General features: G+C 24.3%; 1 long non-coding RNA gene across 1 annotated transcript in view; it reads right to left on the reverse strand.

Annotated features, from left to right (window-relative positions):
* Positions 1–7909, reverse strand: part of LOC147910234 (uncharacterized) — a 45054-nt gene extending 37145 nt beyond the window's left edge. Inside the window, exon 1 of the long non-coding RNA XR_015544482.1 lies at positions 7818–7909. This is a non-coding gene — a long non-coding RNA (uncharacterized LOC147910234). The remainder of the gene's footprint in view (positions 1–7817) is intronic.
* Positions 7910–8083: the final 174 nt, after the last annotated feature.

The following is an 8083-nucleotide window of genomic DNA, read 5'->3' on the forward strand; positions in this document are numbered from 1 at the left end:
GAAGAATGAGCAAATATCCTAGATTGTGGCGCTGCATAACATACTCGGAACTAGTAACTTAAAAATCTAATTTTTAATAAACACTAAAACTTTTAATCTACAATAATTCATGAACGTGATGTGAGTATTTCTATTGAAGTATCAAGATATTCTTTACTATCTGATGCGTTAAATGTGATATCATCGAAATAACACTTTTTATTGCATATGCGTTTGTAAAAACATCAAGAAATGTAGAAAATATGCATCACATGCTGAATATATTATGACAATTTTTATTACATATTATTTATAATGAAATATAAATGATATAAATAGACACAGTTTCTCCGAAGAAGTGAATCGTACATTTGCTTCTCCCGTTACTATTACCTTATCTCCTTTTTTATTCAGATATATATAAGCACTTTAAAAATTACTAATTTCTAACTTAACTCCGTATATTAGACAAATATTACAAAAAAGGAAGAGAAAAAATAATTACAGAAACCACAATGGTATGAGGTAAAAAATTTGTCTATAAGCTACCTATGCTTAATAATATTCGAACCATCGTCGGAAATGGAGTTCCCCGAGGTGCGATATTATAGACTGAATCGTATTCTTTTATCCACGATAGGTCTTTGGCCATACGGTAATTTTAAACTTAGACGTCTTCGTTTCATATTATCGTTATTGATAATTATGTCATGTCCTAGTACTCAGGTATTATCATATAATTTATGTTACGTTTGTTATATATTTAGAATTATACAATGGTTATTATATATAATTATATAATAATTATTATATCTAGAATTTTACAATGTAGATATGCTATGTCTCAAGTGCACACGTTATTTTGATGTCTGCTATAAATATAAAATAAAGAAATAACTATTTCTTTATCTTATATTTCTCTTTTATATTTTTAGTATATATTAATAATTGTTTGTTTTATTTTGTGTGTGTGTGTATGTGTGTATGTGCATTATAATATGAAATACTGTTAGGATTTTACTATTTACTATTATAATTGTTTCAGTGGATAAAATTATATATCTCGGAATCCAGTTTTGATCTTCTTTTAAAGATATTATCTTATAATATTATTCTTACAATGAGTTGTATAAAGTATATTACATTTTATGCTGTTTACGAAAATGTAAGTTTAAGAAAATTAATTTAATTAAAAATAAATTACCATATATTATAATAATACATACTTATTTTATTTATTAGTCGATTAAAGAATTCCGGGAACGTGTTCGAAATAATTGGAATGGTTTGAAAGATAATCAAGAAATCAACATTATGTGTAAACAAAAGCACAATGGAAAATTAATAACAATATCTATGGCTAGTAAATATTTAATGAATATTTAATTATGAACTTTTAACAGAATGATTTGTTGCAATATTGCTAAATTATTGAATAAAAATTATTAAATATTCTAAATACGAGATAAATATTTTGCACTTCTTTCGATTAGAAAAATTAATTTTGAATAAAAATATGTTAACATCGATGAATAAAAAGTAACTTAAAAATTAAATTAGATGAAATTCCATGAAATGTTCTATGTTCTAATAACCAATTGTGTTGTTTCTAAGATGCGAATAACGCATCAAATATAAATAAATAACGTAAATGTAAATTAATCGAATTTAATAACTAATATAATAAACAACTTGAACATTTAAATAAAAATACAATAATGCAAAAAATTAATTAAAAATTATATATTTAATTATTATGACATAAAATATATTATATAGATAAATGAATTAATGATATTTTGAACATTTTAGTTACTGGTTATATCATCAGTTTATTCTATCTTTTTACCCAATATATTTCAATTTTACTTGATATTGTTGCTCCTTTAAATGTATCTCGTCCACGTAAATTTCTGATTCTTTCTGAATATTTTATTGATCATGAAAAATACTTTTATAGTATAACAGTATATATAGCTATTGGAATATTTATTGTAATGACTTGTTTCATAGCTACCGAATCATTTTCATTAATATTTGTGTTACATGCATTTGGATTATTTAAAATTGCTAGGTAAGTCGTTTAAAAATCTCTTTTTGATGAATTTGATAATTTTCTTGTTTTTATTGATATTTCTTTATTCAATATTTTAACTAATATCTTCTGTTTTTGTTAAATGTAATATTTTATTACTATTTTTATTAATAACTGTTTACAAAATATTATATTTGTTGTACTAAATAGATTATAAGTATCTACTTCCATTTCACATATCTTTATTCTAATTCAAATATGCAATTAATATTTATTAAAATAGTTCAAAATTAGAGTTTCTCAAATTTATGAATTGCGACTTTTTAAATGACAAATGATTTTTTAATTTATCTAGCTTCAATAAATATTTAAAAAACGAAAAGAAGTTATTTATTATTTATTTACATCATCTTATTTATACTACTTTACTTTATTTATACTGCTCTTACGTTTAAATTTGTTATCAAATGTAAATTTATAAATTTCTTTTTTAAATATATAATGTTTTCTATTTATATTGATGATTTTACATCACATTCACACGAGTTATTTTTAGACGCATGGAATTTGATATTGTAATTTATTTCGGCATTTATGTTGATACAACTGTCATTAAAAATAATTTCAAAGAAACATAAGATGTATAAAGTTGTGAAACAATCGTAGCGCGCGCAAGTACAATTATGTAAAATAACAGAGTGTAATTTATCATTCGACAATTTTTCGCGATCCTAGAGATTTCTGCTTAGCTGAATCCTCTTACTTGACCAAATAATCTTAATGAATAAATTATATAATGCACTATTTATGCACTCTCAAAATCAGCAAAAAAAAATTTTTGCGCTCATTTCGTTCAGCTAAAAAAATTTTTTTGTGGGGAGGCTGAACAGGCTGTTAGTTAGCCCCTCTCCTTCATGTATTAATAACAACCGATCTGGAAAATCAAATACACAGGATTTATGCATTATTTACATGCTTTCATATTTACATAGATATATTTCAATTTTTGTGCTGCATCTCGTAAGGCACTTCCCTAGGATCAAACAGACATATTCATCCCTAAATCACTTAAAATTGTAAAATTACTATCTAACTGTGCAAAATATATCTCCGATTTATATGCTACTATTTCCAAGCAATTTCGATTTTTGCGCTGCAACCTTTAAGGGACTTCTCTCGTGGAGCAAACAGTATTCGTATCTAAGTCAAAAAATTAAAAATCATTAAAAATTGTGAAAATACATATTTTAACTATGCAAAATATATTTTTGATTTATGCCATGAATTTCAAACAATTGTGTTTTTATTAAAAAATCAAAAATGATAATGTAAAAGAGTTTTGGAGAAAGTAAAGGTCAAAGGTACAATAAATCGGTAAATATAATAAATAGGATTGGTAATATTTTCGTTTTATTTGTTAATTTTTGTTTTACATAATTAGATAGCATAATTTTGCAATTTTAAACAATTTAGAATGAATATAACTATTTGCTCCAAGAGGGAAATGCTTTAAGAGATGCAGCGCAAAAATTGAAACTATATGAATATGAAAGCGCTTAAATAGCACATAAATCCTGTGTATTTGATTTTCCAAATCGATTGTTATTAACACGTGAAAGGAGCTGACTAACAGCCTACTCAGCCCCACAAAAAAAATTGTTTAACTAAACGAAATGAACGCAAAAATTATTTTTACGGATTTTGAGAACGCTTTAAATAGCGCATTATTATATAATTTATTCATTAAGATTTGGTTAAGTGGAAGAGTTAACTAGACAGACGTATACTTGAAAGTTTCTGCTCTAGAATACTATCAATAATGCATGGTTGGCAATGTTACCTCATAAAAATAACTCGTTACCGTTACCGTTCTTTTTCATAAAAAGTAATTCGTTATTGTTACTCGTTATTGATTTCCAAAAGTAACTCATTACCGTTACCATCACTCAAAATGTAACGAATCGTTACTTTTTCATTCCTTTTTTTTCTTGACACTAATAGAATATCATGAGTGCGAGCGTGGCGTAGCAGGCAGCGCACGAGACTGCTATGCCAGAGATTTCGGATTCGATTCCAGGCAGAACCGAAAATTTTTTTTAAACGCTCGTAGTTCCTCTCGGCAAGCAATGGCAAACCATCGAGAATATCTTTGCCAAGAGCACTTCTTTAATAAAATTTCGTCATTCAGAATCGACGTTAAACTGTAGATCCTATATGACTCTGTGTACAACCAGCGTGCGTTACCACAGGCATACCTGTATGAGAGTCACCACGCTCGGCCACGAGCAATAGGACTGAGATGATGAATAGAATATTATAGTGTTTTTCATTGGCAGAACAATACACATTAAAGTCATTGTACACTATTCTAATCTGTAAAAATCGAATAATGTAATATAATTTAATAATAAAATAAAAAATTAATAAAATGTATTGGAGATTTCGCAGTTTAACTCATTTTTAAACATATATCTTCACGTCGATTTGTGTACCACGACTTTAAAGTGCATACTAATTCTGCAATAAATAAAACGCTATTATATGCAGATTTTAGCCGTAAATATTCTGAAGAGAAGTCAGAATTATATCTTTTAATAGAGAAATAAAACTCAAATACTGATAAATGTATATATGTATATTCCTACGATCTAGTTAGGACTAAAACTTTTACGTGGCTATAAATAAAGTAATGATAAAAGTAACTAGTGAAATCGTTGCATCAAAAATGTAATTGCGTTATGAACGTTACTCAGAAGAAAATCTATCGTCGTTACCCATTCATTACCGGAAAAAGTAATTTGTAACAATAACGACGTTATAAGTAACGCGTTATTTGCCAACTCTGCAATAATGATATATAATTTTGATGTCTTGAATTTATGATATATAATACATGTATAATAATTTAACGATTGAATTTGTCTAGCTATCGTATGAAACATATATTAAGCGGAATTAATCCACATATGTGTTTAACTAAAAAATATGCCATGTCTCATAACAGAATAATCGATGCGGTGGATTTCCATAGGAGAGCTATCGAGTTAGTATCTTAAATTACAAGTTATTGACTATAAAATATTAATTTATTATTAGTTATTAGTTAACACTACCTCATTCGCGGGTAGTATTAGCGAGAGTTCAAAAGTAATTGTTTATACATATTGTAATTACGAATATGTATATTAATCAATATAATATTTGTGGTAAATATGATTTTGCATAGAATTAAATTATTTTAAACTAAATTTTAAAATAATATTTTACAAAGTTATACATTTTAATTTGTTGAAAGAATAATAACATAAAATGTTTTATTCTATAAGATTTTCTGAGTTAGCCAAAGCAAGTTTTGGGCAAGCCTATTTAATCATATTTATAATGTGTGTGTGTTCAGCAAGTATCAATTTACTTAACGTGAGTAATGATATTTATAACATAAAATTTTACTTGACTATAAGTTTTTACAAATTTCCGAAAAAATCTATCATATTTAAAAATCTGAACTTTTTTCTATAACTGGTGCACTGTAGCTTTCTCGGATATTGATGACGGAAAAAGAAATTTTGGAAATTATTAAATCTGTTTTCTTAATAAGTCTACATGTTATATATTTGACTATAGCTAATTTTGTTGGGCAAGAATTTATAAATAGTGACACGCATTTTTATCGTATAATGTAAGTTACACTATATATTACTGAAAAAAGAGTCTGATTATAGCTAACTAAATTTTAAGTGAAATAATTTCAACCAAATGTTCAGGTAATGTAATAATTAAAAATAATTTTACTTTTACAAATATTTAGTAAGTATTATTATTACCAACAGTAATACTTACTATATAAATATATGTAAAAGTAAAAATTATGTTTGGTTATGTTACTTAAACATTTATTTGAAATTATTTCACTCAACATTTGATGTTTATGTAACCAGACTCTTTTTTCAATGTATATTTTTAATACTTTATATCTCTTCTTATGTCATATAATGTTATAATTATGTACTATTAATATTTATTTTATTATATAATTTATTATATTAGGTGTTGGAATTAATTCGTAGCGTTTTACAAGTGATGGGAAGTACTTTCATTAATGTATTTTTTAATGCTCATGTGAAATAAATAACATTCTTTCATTAAAAAACGCTACGAATTAATTCCAACACCTAATATAATATTTTATTTGTAATTATATAGATGCAATATGGAATGGTACAATACTCCGTTGAAAACACAAAGATTGATATTTTTTTTAATACAAAAGACTACAAAATGTTACAAAATTGATGCCGGTGGTATGTTTAATCCCTGCTTGGAAGGTTTAGCCACAGTAAGGAACTTATTACATTAATATAATAGAATATATATCAATTTGCTAATAAATTACCGTATTAATCAGTTATGTAAAGAATATCTTCTGTTTTAGAGTTTCAGTATGTCAATTTCTTATTTTATGGTCCTTTATTCTATATAATTACTGTGTTTAAAACTACAAAAATTTACTTTATTATTATTTTGAAAAATCTATTTTATTATTATTATTTTAAGAGTAAGGTGTTATTATAAATAAAATATTATAAGTAATATAATTCGCAATACAATTGACAAATTAAACAATATTTAAATTAAAAAATATTTTCTGATTTTTGTAATTGAATCATTTTATCTTTCCAATTTATTATACATATTATGTATTGCCTTCATAATGTAAATAATAAATTAATAAAATTGAAATGTTATGAATAGTTATATATTTATTTAAAAAACTATTATTGATATATATGATTTATCCAATTTATTACTTAAATGTGTAGTCCAAAAAAAAATGTAAATAATATACAGTAATTAACTTCTATAATTTATTTTTAATTATTTGTTTTAATTATTTGTGTCATATTTTGATTGTGTAATATGCCTTTGATTAAGACTGATAAAGTCACTACAAAATTCTCTTTTTGAGAAAAAAAATGCAATGAGAATAATTGCCCTAATATAGATACAAGAGTTCTTAAGTCAATATACATGTACAAGTATATAAGTCAATATACATGTACAAGTATATAAGTCAATATATATGTACATGCATTCAATTAAAACTCTATATATGCATATATATATATATATATATATATATATATATATAGAGTGAGAAACTAATTTTATTATTAATTTTTATTTACATCTATACAATATATGTCATGCAAAAAAAAATTTTATTGTGTATTATATATATATATATAAACATTATGGTAATTTTAATAAGTTTTTACAAAATACCAATTATGATTTTCAAATAATTTTAAAATTTTTAGGACATTTTATGGTTCAATCTAGCAATATTGTATTTTACCCTACTACATCAGTTCCATTAATAATTAATTTATTTTGCCTATATAACAAATATTTAACAAATATTTTCAATAAATATTTTTTTAATTCTACAAATAGAGAAACTACTATCTCTTAATTTGTTTCAAGTTTTTTAGAAGATTGTTGTAATAAAAAAATGACGAATTTTTAAGATCTAACATTTATAGTTATTCATTTCGCATTTATATAGTTTGTGACAACTGGACATATTTTCATAAATCACAGATGTTTATATGTTAATACAAATACAAAATAAATAACAGAAGATGAAAATATCACTAATATTTTTTAACTTAAAATATATCAAAATCAATTGAAAAACATACAATAAAAGAATTACATAAAAATGTATATTAATATATGCATAATGAAGTGTTTCAAAGAAAATTTGTATTCCATAATCTTTATTAGGCATTTCAATCAATACCTTTTGTGTCTTCTGAAATTTAATTTTGACATCACCTTTTTTAATAAATATCTCCATACGTACATGGGGAGAATTTTCTTTTAAAATTTATCCTGAAAATATGATAGTTATGGTATAATATAATATTTAAAAATTTTTTATATCATGCATTAAAATTAATCAAACTTATTTTATACTTTATTGCAGCTTTATTAATGAATGAGAGAGATTTGCATTAAAATTCTTCGAAATACAATGTTGTGCCCATGAGTATCATATTTTCAGAG

The sequence above is a fragment of the Acromyrmex echinatior genome, chromosome 3 (assembly GCF_024713525.1).
Source record: "Acromyrmex echinatior isolate Ae372 chromosome 3, ASM2471352v2, whole genome shotgun sequence".
Lineage (NCBI taxonomy): Eukaryota > Metazoa > Arthropoda > Insecta > Hymenoptera > Formicidae > Acromyrmex > Acromyrmex echinatior.